The following is a 20,323-nucleotide window of genomic DNA, read 5'->3' on the forward strand; positions in this document are numbered from 1 at the left end:
TTCCAAGACTCCCACCTCTCAGGAGCCTGGGGGGAAGGGAAAAGCCAGTGTGAACAGCCGCAGACATTCTACCCTCAGATCTGCTAGATTTTCAAGTGATCCAGATTCACTGCCTGCTGGTCCTAAAGCCCTCCCCTCCCTCTCCCTTGTGCATGGGGTCCCACATGGTTCTTCTAATCACCTTCTACTCCACTAAAATAAACTTGTGAAATTATTAAGGGAGTGGGTTTTAATCACACATATACTCATACACCCATGTGGGTAGGAAAGGAGAAACATTAATTTATTTCATGGTTTAGTTTATAAAAGTTCTTTCATGTTTTGATAAAAGTCACACACACACACACACACACAGAGGTATTCACACCAAAGCCTGAGTGAAGCATAAAGATTTCCTGCCAAAAATCTAAAAAGAAGAATGTGAGAACTTCTTTTCATTAAGAAGGAACAAGACCTGATAAGTAATAAGTAAAAACAGCATCCCCAGAATGACAACCCTCTCTTGCCCTCTCTGTTATTTCAGTCTGACCAAGGAGGGTCTGAGGAGCTGTGAATTCCCACCCGCTGAGGGAAATATGCAATTCTCTTCCGGGAGCAACTTAATAGGAATAATAAAAATATAGTACAAAATGCTACTTTCCAGTTCCTATTCTATGTTAGTATTTTTTTAAAAAGTAGCAACATCAGGGAGCCTGGGTGGCTCAGTTGTTAAGCATCTGCCTTCGGCTCAGGTCATGATCCCAGGGTCCTGAGATCTAGCCCCCACATCAGGCTCCCTGCTCTGCAGGAAACCTGTTTCTCCCTCTCCCACCTCCCCCTTCTTGTGTTCCTCCTCTCACTGTCTCTCTCTCTCTGTCAAATAAATAAATAAAATCTTTTTTTTTTTTAAAGTAGCAACATCTTCTGAAGCTGATACCTATGCCCCACACTTTCCTCCATTTCCATTACTAGCATGGGTCAGGCTCTGAGTGGTTACACGTGGGTCCTTAGAGCACTCCACAGAAGCCTCTCACACAAGATGACCTTTGGAGTGACATGGGCCCCTTCTTTGGCTGTCACACTCACTGGAAATGTATTGATCCTTCTCTTTGGGAATATTCCTTAAAAGCTCTCAAGGCTATTTCCTGATCTGTTTTATGGTAATATGAGAGTTCCTACCTCAAAGGGTTGTTATGGAGATTGAAATAGTGATGTAGACAAATAAGCATTTAGCTTAATTTCTGGAACAAAGTAATCCCAAATGCATATTAGACCATTTGTCAATATTACTATAATTATATAATGTAGCCTAACCACACAGGCTCATTTGCCCCAACCTCTTGTTGGCTTCCTCCTAACCATCTTCATTCATCAAGAAAATGGGAAGGCTAGGGTCTGGCTACAAACAGGACAGACTTTCCAGAGTGAAACCAGGCATCGCCAGGCAAGGGAGACAAACACCTCCACATGAGGAGCTCTGATTTGCCCCAGGCTGCTCACACTTTATTTCCATGTTGTTCTGTTCCTGAGACCCATGGGCACCCAGAAGACAGACAAGACTTGGACAAAGTTACAGACAGACAAGTGTCCATTCAATCCACAGACAATACACTGACATTCAAAAATTATTTGTGATAGCTTAAAAGTAGTGATTGTGTATGGAAAGGAAATCTTACAAGATTGGACTGTTAGTTTAATTCTTCATAGACCTTGCAAGTAGGTCAGATTTATACAAGACACCTTTTTTTTCTGTAATGCCAATAATCTTTTCCTTCCTACTTCCCTAGTTATAGAGAATATAATTATCATATCTTATACTCAAAACCACTGTTTCTTTTTGTTTCTCCTCATCTTAGAGGATAAAACTAAAACACAAATAAGGGATAAAATATGGTGGTGGAATTGGGGGCTGGGATTCCCTTCCCTACAATTGAATCCCTTTCTTTGTGTTCTCTGCTTTTATTTACTACAGTGAAACAGGAAGTAGAAGAAAGACATGCCAATATATGTTTTCAACAGTATCTTCATTCCTCAATCTTCACTCTAAGACACTATCAGACTCTACCTTCATTCATCTCCCCAACACCTGTCCTACAAGGCTGCCTAGGAACTGACGACAAAACCCCAGGAGTGCCTACTCAGGCACTTTGAAGCAACAATGTGAATGGAGGGCAACATTTTGGAAATACTCACATTTTATCCCAGTGGCTTCTGGCCCCTTACCAAATTGCCAATTCGGGAAGCCAGACTCTTCTGCATTCATCCATTACCTCACTAGGAGGTATAAGATAGAGTGAAAAGCATAAAAAGAAGCCCTTTTCTGACTGTGAGATTTCCAAAGTCTATGCCATTTGGGCCCTGAGGGGATGCAGGATTTAGCTAGCATGGTAGGTGAATGGAGGGTAGTGATCTTTGCCTCACATTACCAATGCCATCATTACATCGTAGCCTGGAACAAATTCTTCTAAGCTGGACGAAGAGAAAAGAGATAAAAGGGAAATAATGGGAATATACAGATGGTGATGGGTTCAGATAAAGTACACTACAATCTATATTTCAATACCCCAGTAAAAGGATTCAAAACAGGTACATGTGATCTGACAGCAGAGGGATCCTCCCTTATTCTAGGAATGGATTCCTAAGTAAGAGCCCTAGTTCTAGAGAAAAATGGCTACAAGGGAAGAATGACAGAGAGCCTCCCAGAGATCTCCTGAAGGTGGGACCCTGTGATGGAAACAATGGCCATCTCATGTGACCAGCATCCCTATTTTTTTTATTTTTTATTATTATGTTAATCACCATACATTATATCATTAGTTTTTGATGTAGTGTTCCATGATTCATTGTTTGTGCATAACACCCAGTGCTCCACGCAGAACATGCCCTCTTTAGTACCCATCACCAGGCTAACCCATCCTCCCACCCCCCTCCCCTCTAGAACAATCAGTTTCTTTTTCAGAATCCATCATCTCTCATGGTTCGTCTACCCTCTGATTTCCCCTGCTTCATTCTTCCCCTCCTGCTATCTTCTTTTTTTTTTCTTAACATATATTGCATTATTTGTTTCAGAGGTACAGATCTGTGATTCAACAGTCTTGCACAATTCACAGCATTCACCATAGCACATACCCTCCCCAGTGTCTATCACCCAGCCACCCCATCCCTCCCACCCCCCACCACTCCAGCAATCCTCAGTTTATTTCCTGAGATTAAGAATTCCTCATATCAGTGAGGTCATATGATACATGTCTTTCTCTGATTGACTTATTTCACTCAGCATAACACCCTCCAGTTCCATCTATGTCATTGCAAATGGCAAGATCTCATTCCTTTTGATGGCTGCATAATATTCCATTGTATATATATACCACATCTTCTTTATCCATTCATCTGTCGATGGACATCTTGGCTCTTTCCACAGTTTGGCTATTGTGGACATTGCTGCTATAAACATCGGGGTGCACGTACCCCTTCGGATCCCTACATTTGTATCTTTGGGGTAAATACCCAGTAGGGGAATTGCTGGATCGTATGGTAGCTCTATTTTCAACTTTTTGAGGAACCTCCATACTGTTTTCCAGAGTGGTTGCACCAGCTTGCATTCCCACCAACAGTGTAGGAGGGTTCCCCTTTCTCCGCATCACCGCCAACATCGGTTGTTTCCTGACTTGTTAATTTTAGCCATTCTGACTGGTGTGAGGTGGTATCTCATTGAGGTTTTGATTTGGATTTCCCTGATACCGAGCAATGTTGAGCACTTTTTCATGTGTCTGTTGGCCATTTCAGCATCCCTGACTATTAAGGACAAAATGCATCCTTTCCCCTATGACCTTGGCATTCATAAGCCATCTCTAGACTTAGATACAGCCCCAGGCAAAAGAAGCTAATTGACTAAGAGTAAATGTCTACTACCCAGGTAAGTAGGGACTCAAAATAGAAATTAAGTTCAATTATAGAATAAATAAAAGTTACATTTCTTGTATACCTGAATGTATATACTGAGACTTGAAGTCAATCCACGCCAGTACCACTAACTTGTACATAGAACATAATATGAATGGGACTCCCTGGATGTAGCAACTGGTGGCCACATGTGGACTGACAGGGGGAGCACAAATACAGTCTTAGAAGACCTTTCAGCCTTGATTATAAGGGACAAGCTAAAACAATAAGACAGGGTTGTTGCGTGGTCTAGGGGATGGTGCAGGGGAAGAAAAAAGAAAAGTTGCTGATTAAAAGATGAAATCTCAGTAGCAAAGAGCCAAAGTCCCAAGGTGATGCTGCATTCCCAAGTTCCAGCTGGCTTTTCCCAGCTTTAGTACAAGACCGCCAGAGTGGCATATAGTAAAGAGAATGATTCCCAAGGCTACTACTATTTAGAAAGAAAAAAAAAACAACAAAAAACACAGGCAATTTGAGGAAAGGACACAAGTTGAAATGACTTTAAAACAGCTCTGTAAAATTTTTAGGGCCGAATGTTATATGGCCATAAAACAAGGAGGTTGAGGGCTGGTCTGCAGGTGCCTACATAATTACTTCCAGTTACTGGCTAAAATACACTCCTCCAAACACACTTTCCACAATGAAGGGACAAAGCTATCATATGCACAGAGGTTCAAGGAAGGAACACTTTGGGGCAGGGCAAGGGAAGAAAGTGCAGAGGTAGATGGAAAGACAAAGGGAGAGAAAGAAATGAAGAAAGTTAAAAAAAAAAAAAAGAAGAGGTCACAAGAGCTAGAAAAAGAAGTAAGCTTTTAACAAAACCAGCCCAGAATCCATTCATCTCCAAATTTTGTATTGGCTTCTTAGTTTTACAGCCTGTGGTCTCATAGAAGGAAGTCCTTGTTCTGGACAAGACTGAACCAAGACAAGAATGCCGAGAGGGTAAAGAGTTTACAGTATGATGTCATTTTCTGTCTTCTTTTATAGTCTCTCAGCCACTCCTATTGTCAAGTGTCAAGCACTCAGGGCTCTCCAGCGACCTCCACATCATGGGAGAAAAGTAATCCGATTAATAAAAGCTGGAAGATGTTATTACTGAGGCATCAGAGACAGTATGTTAATCCCTTCTTGCTTGTGGATGAGGGTAGTGCTACACACACACACACACACACACACACACACACACTCATATCAGAATTTTAGGCACCACAAAGTATTAATGGGAAAGATATTTTAAAAATTCATTTATTAACTCAGCATCTATTGAACATCTACTCTATGTCAGGCACTGTTCTGGGCTCCAGGGATTCAGTGATTACTAGGTCATGTTTTAAAAGAGGAGATCTTTGGGGCACCTGGGTGGCTTAGTTGGTTAAGCATCCAACTCTTTCTTTTAGCTCAGGTCATGATCTCAGGGTCATAAGATCGAGCCCCACATTGGGCTCTGCTCTGAGAGTGGAGCCTACTTGGGATTCTCTCTCTCCCTCTCCCTGTGCCACTTCTCCCCCTACCCCCTGCTCACATGCTCTCTCTCTCTCTAAAAAAAATAAGAATTTATAAATAAATAAAAGAGATCTTTCAAGTCATCACCTAAAAGGTGATTATTTATTCCCCCTATTTACAAGTGCATGAACCCACCTTTGGAGCACCCCAGTTTGAGGGTATGAAATTCACATCCTAGGGCAATTTTGTCTAAAGATTTCAATATCCCCGAGTGCTGCCTGTGTTCAAAACCCCAAGAGACCTAGAATAACCCCATTTGCTAAATGTCACTTTCTGACAAATAATTTATAATAGCAGCTAGTGGGTAATTCTCAGTCTTCATCTTGTTCATCGTGTAGCTTGTCTCATGAATGCTTCTATAATTCCTCATATTTACACATGCTCTCCAGTTTATATATCTCATTCACTCCTTATTTCCTGGGAGAATCATCCTGCTTTGGCATAGTAAAGGGAAGAACAGTGGACTGAGGACAAAATCTGTTTCACTCTAGTCCAGCCATCTAATGACTACTTGTACCAGAGTGCTCCTGGTTACCTACAGTAGATTCTTCCACCTATTCCACTCTGTAGTCTGAACCTGCACTCCACAGAAACAATCTGGCTGTGATTACCAAAGACTTCCCACGTGTCAAATCCGTGGCTATTTCTCAGCACTTGCTGCCTTATCAACCTGTGCATCCATGTGTCACAATTGATAAAACACCCTAATATCAACGTCCAACAGTTTGGTTGGAAGGAAGCTGGGGTTTGCCCTGGGGGACTCCTACAAAAGTTCTGGTTGGGGGAGAGATATTTTACCTCTGAGCAAATTTTGCTGCTCTTACCTTCCCCTGCCCCCTATAGTACTATTACTTTGCCTTTCCCCAGATATCTGCCACAACTACATCACCCTCTCTCCTCCCATCCACTGAGTCCCAAAGGAGCCAATATCTTTCCCGGGGACGAAAAATCTCCAGGTTGAAGGTAAGGTGGTAGGCTGAGGGCATAGCCAGGAAGGTTAACCACAGACATGTGGTATTTGGGGCTTCTACTACTTTTGCTGCTACTACTAATGAAGCTAATATTTACTGAGGCCCTACTATGTGCTAGGTTCTCTTCCTTGTGCTTATTATCCCCATTTTATATATGGGAAAATAAGGCTCAGAGAGGAGATTTGCTCAAGATTCCATTTGTTCTTATCCAAGAAGCCCTAACCCACTCTATCATTCAAAGACTTTTTTTCCTACAACGGTCACATTATCTGGACCACTTGAAGACCCTATATGTTTAAACCCCCATTATGAGCCAGGTTCAAGTTCCCTCCCACACAGTTCTTGGGTCCCCTGGACATTGGTGCATGTTGCTAGCAATCCAATCAGGATACCTGAGTGTTCTTTGGCAGTACAGACATTCCCAAGAACAATTAGGAAGCTGATTGGCCCAGAAAACTCTGAAGTGTTTAACTTCTGTGCCTGAGAGTGACAGACTCGACTCTCTAACCTAGCCAAAATGACTTGTACTGATTTCATCTCTCTGCAGCAGCTGCATTTGTGGGCCACTGGGGACTTTCTCAAGATTCTCTCTCTTTAGGTTTCTGTATACCCCTGAATCCTGCTCCTCCTCTTGCTTCTGTGAAAGTCCCTGCATAGTCAGATTGCAGAGATCCCAAACTCAACATATCCAAACCAAACTAGCTCCGCATTCGCTCTCCTTTTCCTGTATTTTCTACCTTGGCATCATTATCCATTCAGTCAATCAAATAGGTCCATTTTTTCCCATCTACTTATTTATGTGAACAAACTTCTTAACACTCAGAGCTACAGAAGAAAGAAAAAAGCAATATAACTGGTGCTAAATCCTGTTTCAATGTAGCAATAATTACATTCATCCACAGAGACAAGAACTAATTTGGGGAAGAAAAGCCACACTTATCTCATTAAAATATGCATTCCTCATTTTGTTTACTAGTTATTAATCAACATTTTAAAAGAGTGCTTTGATCAATTTTGGACAAGCAATCATTTGAAAAGATAACTCATAGAGAATAAATCTTTTAACATTTTATAACTTATGGTCAGTATCAATGTTAATATCCTGGTGTTGATATTGTACTATTGTTTTGCTGATGTTACCATTGGAAGACAATAGGTAAAGGGTATGTAGAATTTTTTTTTTTTTTAAGATTTTATTTATTTGACAGCGAGAGAGGGAACACAAGCAGCAGGAGTGGGAGAGGGAAAAGTAGGCTTCCCACAGAGCAGGGAGCCCGATGCGGAGCTCGATCCCAGGACCCTGGGATCATGACCCGAGCTGAAGGCAGACGCTTAACGACTGAGCCACCCAGGCGCCCCGGTATGTGGAATTTTTATGTACTATCTCTTAGAACTACATGTGGATATACAATTATCTCAAAATAAAAAGTTTAATTAAAAAATTATCACAAAAGAGTTGTTTTACTTAAAATATGTCTTTGGCAGAGAAATAGATGACTAAAGATGTTAAAAAATACGCATATGTTACATTAGTATAAAGTTCTACAGGAGAAATGAAATGGAAACACAAATTCAAACAGAAAAAGGTGCAATGAATAATTTCCCAATGTTAAAAAAAAAAGTGCATGGCCATGAATTTGTGAATGATGGTGATTATGAAACCATTATGTTACTGAAGTTTCATTTAGGAGAGTAGATTTAAAATTTATCTTTAATTGTCGATAATTTAAAATAATACGGCAGGAATTACATTCTTTGCCGCTATTTTAGATGTTGCTCTTAGAATGTATGAAGGGGTTCAGAGTTTTTCAAAAGTGTTTTAGGGGTTACAAGAGAGCAAAAATAAGTTTGAAAAGCACTGCACTAGCCATTCCAAGTACATTCCACTTCTAAGCATGTCCAGGTTTTTAACAGCCTGAACCTTGGCATCTATCAGTTCTTTCGCTCTGGAATGCTGTCTCATTGTCTGCCAAGCCAGCTCCTGCTTATCTTTCAACTCTCCTCTCCAGCCTCTGCCCCTGTGGGAATTCTTCCCTGATGTTTTGAGCACAGTTGGGCACTTTCTCTTCATGTTCCTACCTACCTCATAGGAAGTATCACACAGCAGTGGAAGTGTCTATCTGCATGTCTGCCTCGCGGTTATTTTGTACAGACCCTTAGGGTGATCTCATTTTATTATTGTATCTCCACTACTGCCAAAAACAGATTCAACCACTTTTCTTTGAATGAATGATTATGAGCATGGTATTGATAGCTTAGGACAAGGCTAGTTTACCACAAATTTAAGTCTTCTGCCTTTAAAGATATATTTTCAGTTTAAGTGCTGTGTACTAAGGCTAAAGATGTTCAAATTACTGAACATTAGAGCTCAAGGGGAACTCATTCAATCATTTACTTATAAAAAAAATTCTATCCTGCATTACCATAGTATTAAAAGTACAAAGTCGTGCTAAAAGTCAGGAATGCTGTGGATAGAAAAGCACAACCAGGAATGACATCAGTCTTTCCATGTACTGACTTAAGCCATTGGTGGTCAGAAATTGGATTCAATCTTCCAACCTTGAGGCTGGTGTACTTATCTGCTGGGTCACTCAGACCCTCAAAATGCAGGGGTTCTTGAATGTTGACACAAATAGATAATCTTAAGCTGGAGCCTAAAAGACTCTATTTAGAAAATGCTAAATGTCTTCTGTCATGTGATGCCAGCTGTCTATACTACCCTATACCTGATTTAAGTCAATATGGTTCCTTTGTTCTGTCACAGCTATGACTGAACAGGAAGAAATAAAGAAGAACATGAGCAATTTCATATTGAGCCCGATCTTTCAGCTGTTCAGTCTAGTCTTCTGCTTTTGAAAAGCACATTAAGGAACATGTTATGGTAGTACAGTTATTCCTAAGAGGTTTAAGAATAAAATATAAATATACCTAGTCTCTTTTGCAATTCATTATGAGTCAGTGACTCATGAGATAATTTAAACATTTCTTGAAACCATTTACATTTAATACCTTCACTCATTTATTCATTTATCCCTTCATTGAGTATTTGCAGAATACCTACTAGATGTGGAATACTCTGCTTATGCGTAAAGGTCACAGTCCTTATTCTGATTTCACTACTTTTTACACACACTCATGTATATATGTGTGTGTGTGTCTTGCAGTTCTATACAATTTTATCACATGTATTCCTTTGTGTAACTATCACCACAATCAAGATATTGAGCTGTTCCATCACCATTAAGATCTTTCTTGCACACAATCATGTATATGTGTGTGTGTATGTCTTGCAATTCTATACAATTTTATCACATGTATTCCTTTGTGTAACTATTGCCACAATCAAGATATTGAGCTGTTGTTCCATCACCATTAAGATCTCTTTCTTGCTATCCTTCATATCACACCCATACCATATCCCTCCCCTCACACTCCAATCCTGACCCCTGGCAACCCCTCGCTTGTTCTTTATCTATAATTACCTCATTTTGAGACTACAACATAGAATTTTGAGAATACTACATAAACCATACAGCATATAACTTGTGAGATTGTCTTCATTCAGCATAATACCCTTGAGATCCATCAAAGTTGTTGTACGCATTCATAGTTTGTTTCTTTTTAGTTCTGGGTAGTATTCCATTGTGTGGATGTAGCACAGTTTGGTCAGGTGGCTAGCATGGAAGGATACTTCTGTCATTTCCAGTTATTAGGCTCTTACAAATAAAGCTGCTATGAAAACTGATGTACAGGTTTTTGAATGGACCTATGTTTTGATTTCTTGGGGATAAACATCTAAGGGTCCAGCTGCTGGATCATCAGGTAAGCGTAGGCTTAGTTTTATAAGAAATTGCCAAAGTATTCTCCAGAGTGGTTGTGCTATTTTACTTTCCCAACAACAATGTGTGAGAGATCTGGTTTCTCTGCCTCCCTACTGGCATTTACTATTGTCACTTTTTTTTATTCTAGCTCTTCTAAAAAGTGTGTTACAATACCTCATGGTCATTTTAATTTGCATTTCCCCAATGGCTAATGATACTGAACATCTTTTCATGTGCGTATTTTCTTTGGTAAGATGTCTTTTCATGTCTTTGCCCATTTTCTAACTGGAATATTTGTCTTACTATTGAATTTTAAAATTCTTTATATACAGATCCTTTATGAGATGTGTGGTCTGCAAATATTTTCTCCAGGTCTGCCATTTCTTTATTCATCTTAACAAAGTGTTTCTCAGAGAAAATGTTTTAAATTTTGATTAAGTCCAGTTTGTCAGTTTTTTTTTTTATGGACCATGCTATGGGTGTCATATATAAGCACTCTTCATTTAGCCCTGCCCTTAAGATTTTCTCTTATGTTTTCTTTTAAAAAATTCTATAGGTTTACTTGGGGGGGGGGTGTTTCTTTTTTTAACTTAAATTCAATTAATTAACATATAATGTATTACTAGTTTCAGAGGTAGAGTTCAGTGATTCATCAGTCTTATATGACACCCAGTGCTCATTACATCATGTGCCCTCCTTAATGTCCATCACCCAGTTACCCCATTCCCCCACCCCCATCCCCTCCAGCAACTCTCAGTTTGTTTCCTATTATTAAGAGTCTCTTATGGTTCGTCTCCTTCTCCGATTTCATCTTGTTTTATTTTTCCTGGGTTTGTTTCTTTTAGTAATCAGCTTCATGTTGTATGTATTGTTCTTTGATGTGCTTGTTGGCGATGTTCTCAGCCTAACACAGTCTTTTTATCCATTATATATTTCACAGAATTAGTGTCACTATTTGGGTCGCTTCATTCTGCTATCATAATTATGCCCACTTTTGTACACAAATTTTAGCACAGGGGTTGGAATTTGAGGGGAAGAGTGTCAGTTTGAGTACTTGTTGATTTGAGATGAAGGCATATTGACTTGACATTGAGCAGATGGCAGGCAGTGCATGCTGACTCAGGCAGGAGAGCGGCTAGACTGTGGATTTGGAACCCACAGGCTGATGGCATTGTGTGTGATGGGGATGTGGCTGGTTTTGCTCCTGGTCATGAATTCCTTTATCTTTTGTTTTTCTGGGAAACTCTATCTCTCCTTCTATTCTGAATGAAACCCTTGCTGGATAAAGTATTTCTGGCTGCAGATTTTTTCCTTTTAGCACTTTGAATATATCATGCCACTCTCTGCTAAAAGATCCACTGATAGACTTACAGGGTTTCCCTTGTATGTAACTGATTTCCTTTCTCTTGCTGCTTTCAAAATTCTCTCTCTAGACTATGGACTCTAAGAAACAAACTGAGGGTTCTAGAGGGGAGGGGGGTGGGGGGATGGGTTAGCCTGGTGATGGGTATTAAAGAGGGCACGTATTGAATGGAGCACTGGGTGTTATATGCAAACAATGAATCATGGAACGCTACATCAAAAACTAATGATGTAATGTATGGTGATTAACATAACATAATAAAAAAATTCTTTCTCTCTTTATCACTACTTTTGGCCATCTTATTTATTTTGTAAAAATACGGAATGTTTCACAAATTTGTATGTCATCTTTGCACAGGGGCCATGCTCATCTTCTCTATATCGTTCCAATTTTAGTATATGTGCTGCTGAAGCAAGCACTAGTTTTGCTTTTTATATTTAAATCTCTGATCTATGTTAATTTTTTTACAAGGTATAAGATTCATATTGAAATTCATTTTCCTTTGTCTATGGATGTCCAATTGCTACAACACCATTTGCTGAAAATACTTATGGTATTAATGTCTATAGTATATATAAAAATATTATTCCTCTCATTTCTCATAGCGGTTATATATTCTTTCTTATTTTCATTTCTTGGTCAGTTTTTTTAAGGGTTTATCAGTTCTCTGCCCCTCTCCCCCCAAATTTAACTCTGTTAATTTATGTTTATTTTCTCTTTTATTTCTTCTCTTGTTTTTATTAATTCCTTCTGTCATCATTTTTTAAATTTAATATGTTATTCTTTGCTGGTTTCTTGAGATGGATACCTAGCTGAGACATTTCCTTTTCTAATGTACAAAACTATAGATCTCACTCTACTTACAGCTTCTTGTATATGCCATAAATTTTGATAGGCCCTATTGTCATAATCATTTCATTTAAAATATGTTCCTATTTTCACTGCAGTTTATTCCTTGAGCCATGAGGTAATTAGAAGTGTATCATAGTTTACAAATATTTGGGGATTTCCTAGTTTTTTGTTGTTTTTGTTATTATTGATTTCTACCTTATTTCCAGTGATATGAGAGAGCAAAGACTTTGTGATTACAACCCTTTGTAGTTTACTTTTTGGCCCAGAACTCTCAGTTAATTTTCCATGTACATGAGAACAATGTATATTTTTCGTTGTTCAAGTATACTACATTAATTTTGTTAATTAAGTCATATATTAATTATTTTTCAAATATTCTAGATCTCTACTAGATATTTATTCAGTTATTATTTTCTGAGAAAATTCTTTTTAAAATAAAAACTATGATTGTGGATTTTTCTGTCTTCTTTTTATTTTTGTCAAATTTTCCTTTACATATTTTAGGGCATGTTATTGGGTGCATAAAATTTATCATGGTTACATTTTCCAATTGAATTTACTTTTTATCATAAAATATTCCTATTTATCTCTGGCAATATGTACCACCTTAAAGTTTACTTTATCTGATATAAGAAAGCTACACCGACTTTCTTTGGACTAGTATTTTCATTATGTGATGTATATATACATCTTCTGATACTTTTTTTAAATTTAATTTAATTTTATTATGTTATGTTAGTCACCATACAGTACATCATTAGTTTTTGATGTAGTGGTCCATGATTCACCGTTTACATATAACACCCAGTAGTCCATACAATACATGCCCTCCTTAATACCCATCACTGGGCTAACCCATCCCCCCACTCCCCTCCCCTCTAAAACCCTCAGTTTGTTTCTCAGAGTCCATAGTCTCTCATGGTTCATCTCCCCCTGATTCCCCACCTTCATTTTTCCCTTCCTTCTCCTAATATCCTCCATGCTATTCCTTATGTTCCACATATAAATGAAACCGTACAATAATTGACTTTCTCTGCTTGACTTATTTCACTTAGCATAATCTCCTCCAGTGCCATCCATGTTGATGTAAAAGTTGGGTATTCATCCTTTCTGATGGCTGAGTAATATTCCATATATATATGGACCACATCTTCTTTATCCATTCATCCGTTGAAGGGCATCTCAGCTCTTTCCACAGTTTGGCTGTTGCCTACATAGCTGCTATGAACATTGGGGTGCATATGGCCCTTCTTTTCACTACATCTGTGTCTTTGGAGTAAATAACCAGTAGTGCAATTGCTGGGTCATAGGGTAGCTCTATTTTTAAAATTTTGAGGCACCTCCACACTGTTTTCCAAAGTGGCTGTACCAACTTACATTCCCACCAACAGTGTTAGAGGGTTCCCCTTTCTCCACAACCTCTCCAACATTTGTTGTTTCTTTCCCTGTCCATTTTTGCCATTCTAACTGGTGTAAGGTGGTATCTCAGTGTGGTTTTGATTTGAATTTCCCTGATGGCTAATGATGATGAACATTTTTTCATGTGTCTGTTAGTCATTTGTATGTCTCCTTTTGAGAAGTGTCTGTTCATGTCTTCTGACCATTTTTTGAGTTGATTATTTGTTTTTTATGATGTTGAGTTTGAGAAGTTCTCTATAGATCTTGGATACCAATCCTTTGTCTGTAGTGTCATTTGCAAATATCTTCTCCCATTCTGTGGGTTGCCTCTTTGTTTTGTTGACTGTTTCCTTTGCTGTGCAGAAGCTTTTTATCTTGATGAAGTCCCAAAAGTTCATTTTTGCTTTTGTTTCATTTGCCTTTGGAGATGTATCTTGAAAGAAGTTGCTGTGGGCAATGTCAAAGAGGTTACTGCCTATGTTCTCCTCTAGGATTTTGATGGATTCCTGTCTTACATTGAGGTGTTTCATCCACTTTGAGTTTATCTTTGTGTATGGTGTTAGGGAATGGTCGAGTTTCATTCTTCTGCATGTGGCTGTCCAATTTTCCCAGCACCATTTATTGAAGAGACTGTCTTTTTTCCATTGCATGTTTTTTCCTGCTTTGTCAAAGATTATTTGACCATAGAGTTGAGGGTCCATATCTGGGTTCTCTATTCTGTTCCATTGGTCTATACGTCTGTTGTTGTGCCAGTACCATGCTGTCTTGGTGATCACAGCTTTGTAATATAGCTTGAAATTGGACAACGTGATGCCCCCAGCTTTGTTTTTCTTTTTCAACATTTCCCGGGTGATTCAGGGTCTTTTCTGATTCCATACAAATTTTAGGATTGTTTGTCCCAGCACTTTGAAAAATGTCATTGGGATTTTGATCCGGATGGCGCTGAAGGTATAGATTGTTCTGGGCAGCATAGACATTTTAACAATGTTTATTCTTCCAATCCATGAGCATGGAATGTTTTTCCATCTTTTTCTGTCTTCTTCAATTTCTTTCCTGAGTGTTCTGTAGTTCCTAGAGTATAGATCCTTCACCTCTTTGGTTAGGTTTATTCCGAGGTATCTTATGGTTTTTGGTGCTATTGTAAATGGAATCATTTCTCTAACTTCTCTTCCTACAGTTGCATTGTTGACATCTTCTGATTCTTATACTTTCAGTCTTTTTTGTTCTCATATTTAAGATGTGTCTCTTACAAGCACCATGGTTGGGTTTTGTTTTCGGTCTGACAATTTTTGGCTTTAAAGTGGTATGTTTAGTCCATTTGCATTTAATGTAATTACTAATATGTTAGGTCATAATCAGTATCTTATTTTTTTATTTCTATTTGTTCTGTTATTTATTCCTATTTTCTTTCCCTTTGTTGCCTTCACTGGATCATTTCATTTCCTGCTCTGTTAGCTTACAAAAGATCATTTATCATTTAATGGTCACCCTAAAGATTACAACATGCATTTTTGACTTATTACTGTCTAAAATTACTAAAATCAGCACTTCTTTTAGATATAGGAAAGGACCTTACATTCTTTAACTTCATTTACTATCTTTTCTGTCTTTTGTACAATTGTTGTCATATTTTAATTCTACATATATTTTAAACCAAAAAGACATTATTATTATTACTTTTAATATTTTTATCCTTTCTAGTATCATTCATTTCTTTTTGCATGTCTCTACTTCCCATCTGGAGTCATTTTCTTTCTGCTTGCATAACTTTCTTCGGTATGATTTTACTGCTGATGTTAAATTATTTTGGTATTTATCTGTCTGAAAATATTTTTAATTTTTCTTTACTTTTAAAGATATTTTTGCTGAGTGGGCGCCTGGGTGGCTCAGTTGGTTAAGCGACTGCCTTTGGCTCAGGTCATGATCCTGGAGTCCCTGGATCGAGTCCCGCATTGGGCTCCCTGCTCAGCAGGGAGTCTGCTTCTCCCTCTGACCATCCCCCCTCTCATGTGCTCTTTCTCTCCTCTCATCCTCTCTCTCAAATAAATAAATAAAATCTTTAAAAAAAAAAAGATATTTTTGCTGAGTATAGTATTCTAAGTTGACAATTATTTTCTTTTTGCATTTAAAAAATGATATTTGTTGGAGAGGAAGGAAAGATGGCAGAGGAGTAAGGGACCCTATTTCAACTGGTCCCCGGAATTGAGCTGGATATCTACCAGACCACTCTGAGCACCCATGAAACCAGCCTGAGATGTAAGAAGATCTGGACCTCTATAAGCAGAATATCGCAGGCAGTTGGTTTTGAGGTATGAAGCAGGGAGCCCTGATTCCATGGGCAGATATCAGAGGATAAACAGCAGTGGGAGAGTGCCTGGCCGTGGTGATCCTACACCACTGGTGAGTGACAGCCTCACGCACTGGGGACGGGGCATGGACTCGCAGACCAGTAGCGGTGGGGAAAGGACTTTAGGGCAGCCCCCGGGGCGGAAACCCAGAGCGGCGGGGTCACACGGGTGAACTAGGAGCGGCTGGCGGTTTTAGAAGCACAAAGGGCAGAGACATGCCCCAACCTGGAGGCAGGACTGGCGGTGCTGTGGAGGGGCGCACAACCCAGGATGCTGCAGTGTATAGCAGCATGGACAGAAATGGAGACAGTGTGGCCTGGAGAGCTCACTGAAGAACAGACTGCGGTCTCTCTGCTCTGAGGCGGAGGGTTGGAAACGGTCTCTTCTGCTCTGACTCATGGAAGAGACACGGAAAGCCACCAGGGAAAGCTGCCAGAGAACAAAAGCCCCAAAAACTGATTCCTGCTGAGCCCATCCCCCGCCACAGGGGGGCAGGGCAACTCCGCCCAAACAGGGTTGCCTGAGTAACAGCACCACAGGCCCCTCCTGCAGAAGACAGGCTAGGAAAACAAGAGGCCAGCAACCCTAAGGTCCCAAGAAAACAGGTGCATCTTGCTTGGGTTCTGGTCAATAATTTGGACTCTATACATTCCCTCAAACACCCATCAACAAAATGACTAGGAGGAGGAACCCCAAAATAGAAAAGACTCAGAGATTAGGACTTATGCTGCAGATTTACAAATGGATACAGATATAACCAAGATGTCAGAGATGGAATTCAGGCTAGCAATTGTGAAGACAATGGCTAGAATGGAGAAATCAATTAATGGCAACATAGAGTCTCTAAAGGCAGAAATGAAAGCTGAATTGGCAGAACTTAAAAATGCTATCAATGAGATCCAATCTAATCTAGATAATCTAACAGCTAGGGTAAGTGAGGCAGAACGAGTAAGTGACCTGGAAGACAATATAATAGATAAAAACGGAAAAGAGGAGGCCAGGGAAAAACAACTCAGAATCCATGAAAATAGAATCAGAGAAATAAGTGACACCATGAAGCGTTCCAATGTCAGAATAATTGGAATCCCGGAGGGAGTAGAGAGAGAGAGAGGACTAGAAGATGTATTTGAACAAATTGTAGCTGAGAACTTCCCTAATCTGGGGAATGAAACAAACATTCGCATCCTAGAGGCAGAGAGGACCCCTCCCAAGATCAAGGAAAACAGGTCAACACCCCGGCATGTGATAGTAAAACTTGCAAATCTTAGAACCAAGGAAACCATCTTAAGGGCAGGTAGGGGGAAGAGATTCCTTATGTACAGAGGGAGGAACATCAGAATAACATCAGACCGATCCACAGAGACCTGGCAAGCCAGAAAGGCCTGGCAAGACATATTCAGGGTACTAAATGAGAAGAACATGTAGCCAAGAACACTTTATCCAGCAAGGCTATCATTTAGAATGGATGGAGAGATGCAGAGCTTCCATGACTGGCAGAAACTCAAAGAATATGTGACCACTAAGCTGGCCCTGCAAGAAATATTAAGGGGGGTTCTATAAAAGGAGAAAGACCCTAAGAGTGATATACAACAGAAATTTACAGGGGCAATCTATAAAAACAACGTCTTCACAGGCAACATGATGACAATTAATTCATATCTTTCAATAATCACTCTCAACGTGAATGGCCTAAATGCTCCCATAAAATGGCACAGGGTTACAGACTGGATAAAAAGACAGGACCCATCCATATGCTGCCTACAAGAGACTCATTTTGAACCTACAGATACATCCAGACTGAAAGTGAAGGGATGGAGATCCACCTTTCATGCCAGCGGACCTCAAAAGAAAGCTGGGGTAGCAATTCTTCTATAAGACAAATTAGATTTTAAACTAAAGTCTGTAATTAGAGACACAGAAGGACACTATATCATTCTTAAAGGGTCTATCCAACAAGAAGATCTAACGTTGTAAATATCTATGTCCCCAACATGGGAGCAGCCATCTACATAAGCCAACTGTTAACCAAAATAGTCATACTGATAACAATACGTTAATTGTAGGAGACCTCAATACTCCACTCTCAGCAACAGACAGATCATCTAAGCAGAAAATCAACAAGGAAACAAGAGCTTTGAATGATACATTGGGCCAGATGGACCTCAGAGATATTTACAGAACATTCCACCCTAAAACAACAGAATACTCATTCTTCTCGAGCATGCATGGAACTTTCTCCAGAATAGACCACATACCGAGTCACAAATCAGGTCTCAACCAATACCAAAAGATTGAGATTATTCCCTGCATATTCTCAGACCACAATGCTTTAAAACTGGAACTCAATCACAAGAAAAAATTTGGCAGAAATTCAAACACTTGGAAGCTAAAGACCACTCTGCTCAAGAATGTTTGGGTCAACCAGGAAATCAAAGAAGAACTTAAACAATTCATGGAAATCAATGAGAACGAAAACACATCGGTCCAAAATCTATGGGATACTGCAAAGGCGGTGCTAAGGGGGAAATACATAGCCATCCAAGCCTCACTCAAAAAAATAGAAAAATCCCGAATTCACCAGCTAACTCTACACCTTAAAGAACTAGAGAAAAAGCAACAAACGATGCCTGAGCCATGCATTAGAAGAGAAATAATTAAAATTAGAGCAGAAATCAATGAATTAGAAACCAGAAACACAGTAGATCAGATCAACGAAACTAGAAGTGGTTCTTTTAAAGAATTAATAAGATCAATAAACCACTGGCCAGACTTATCCAAAAGAAAAGAGAAAGGACCCAAATTAATAAAATTATGAATAAAAGGGGAGAGATCATGACTAACACCAAAGAAATAGAAACAATTATTAGAAATTATTATCAACAACTATATGCCAATAAACTGAGCAATCTGGATGAAATGGAGGCCTTCCTGGAAACCTATAAGCTGCCAAGACTGAAACAGGAAGAAATTGACAACCTGAATAGGCCAGTAACCAGTAACGACATTGAAGCAGTGATCAAAAACCTCCCAAAAAACAAGAGTCCAGGGCCTGATGGATTCCCTGGGGAATTCTACCAAACATTCAAAGAAGAAATAATACCTATTCTACTGAAGTTGTTTCAAAAAATAGAAACAGACGGAAAACTTCCAAACTCATCCTATGAGGCCAGCATTACCTTAATCCCCAAACCAGGCAAAGACTCCATCAAAAAGGAGAATTTCAGACCGATATCCCTGATGAATATGGATTCCAAAATCCTCAACAAAATCCTAGCTAATAGGATCCAACAATACATTAAAAGGATCACCCACCACGACCAAGTGGGATTTATCCCCAGGATGCAAGGGTGGTTCAACATTCACAAATCAATCAGTGTGATAGAACACATTAATAAGAGGAGGAAGAAGAACCATATGGTCCTTTCAATTGATGCAGAAAAAGCATTCAACAAAATACAACATCCTTTCCTGATTAAAACTCTTCAGAGTATAGGGATAGAGGGAACATTCCTCAAGTTCATAAAATCCATCTATGAAAAACCCACAGTGAATATCATCCACAATGGGGAAAAGCTGAGAGCCTTTCCCTTAAGATCAGGAACATGTCAAGGATGCCCACTCTCACCACCCCATTGTTCAACATAGTACTAGAAGTCCTAGCAACAGCAATCAGACAACAAAAAGAAATAAAAGGTATTCAAATTGGCAAAGAAGAAGTCAAACTCTCTTTTTTCGCAGACGACATGATACTTTATGTGGAAAATCCAAAAGACTCCACCCCCAAATTACTAGAACTCATCCAGCAATTCAGTAATGTGGCAGGATACAAAATCAATGCACAGAAATCAGTTGCTTTCTTATACACTAACAACGCAACTGTAGAAAGAGAAATTAGAGAAACGATTCCATTTACAATAGCATCAAAAACCATAAGATACCTCGGAATAAACCTAACCAAAGAGGTAAAGGATCTATACTCTAGGAACTACAGAACACTCAGGAAAGAAATTAAAGAAGACACAAAAAGATGGAAAAATATTCCATGCTCATGGATCGGAAGAATAAACATTGTTAAAATGTCTATGCTGCCCAGAGCAATCTATACCTTCAATGCCATCCCGATCAAAATTCCAATGACATTTTTCA

General features: G+C 39.3%; 1 protein-coding gene and 1 non-coding gene across 3 annotated transcripts in view; both read right to left on the reverse strand.

The window, feature by feature from the left end:
* Window positions 1-20,323, reverse strand: part of PAPPA2 (pappalysin 2) — a 295,094-nt gene that overhangs the window by 157,315 nt on the left and 117,456 nt on the right. The window lies entirely within an intron of this gene.
* Window positions 11,892-11,998, reverse strand: LOC123841453 (U6 spliceosomal RNA). Its single transcript, XR_006790223.1, has one exon. It is a non-coding gene; the product is annotated as a U6 spliceosomal RNA (small nuclear RNA).

Source organism: Mirounga angustirostris, unplaced genomic scaffold, assembly GCF_029215605.1.
Source record: "Mirounga angustirostris isolate CCGP_5_RB_7025 unplaced genomic scaffold, mMirAng1.0.hap1 SCAF_6, whole genome shotgun sequence".
Taxonomy (NCBI): domain Eukaryota; kingdom Metazoa; phylum Chordata; class Mammalia; order Carnivora; family Phocidae; genus Mirounga; species Mirounga angustirostris.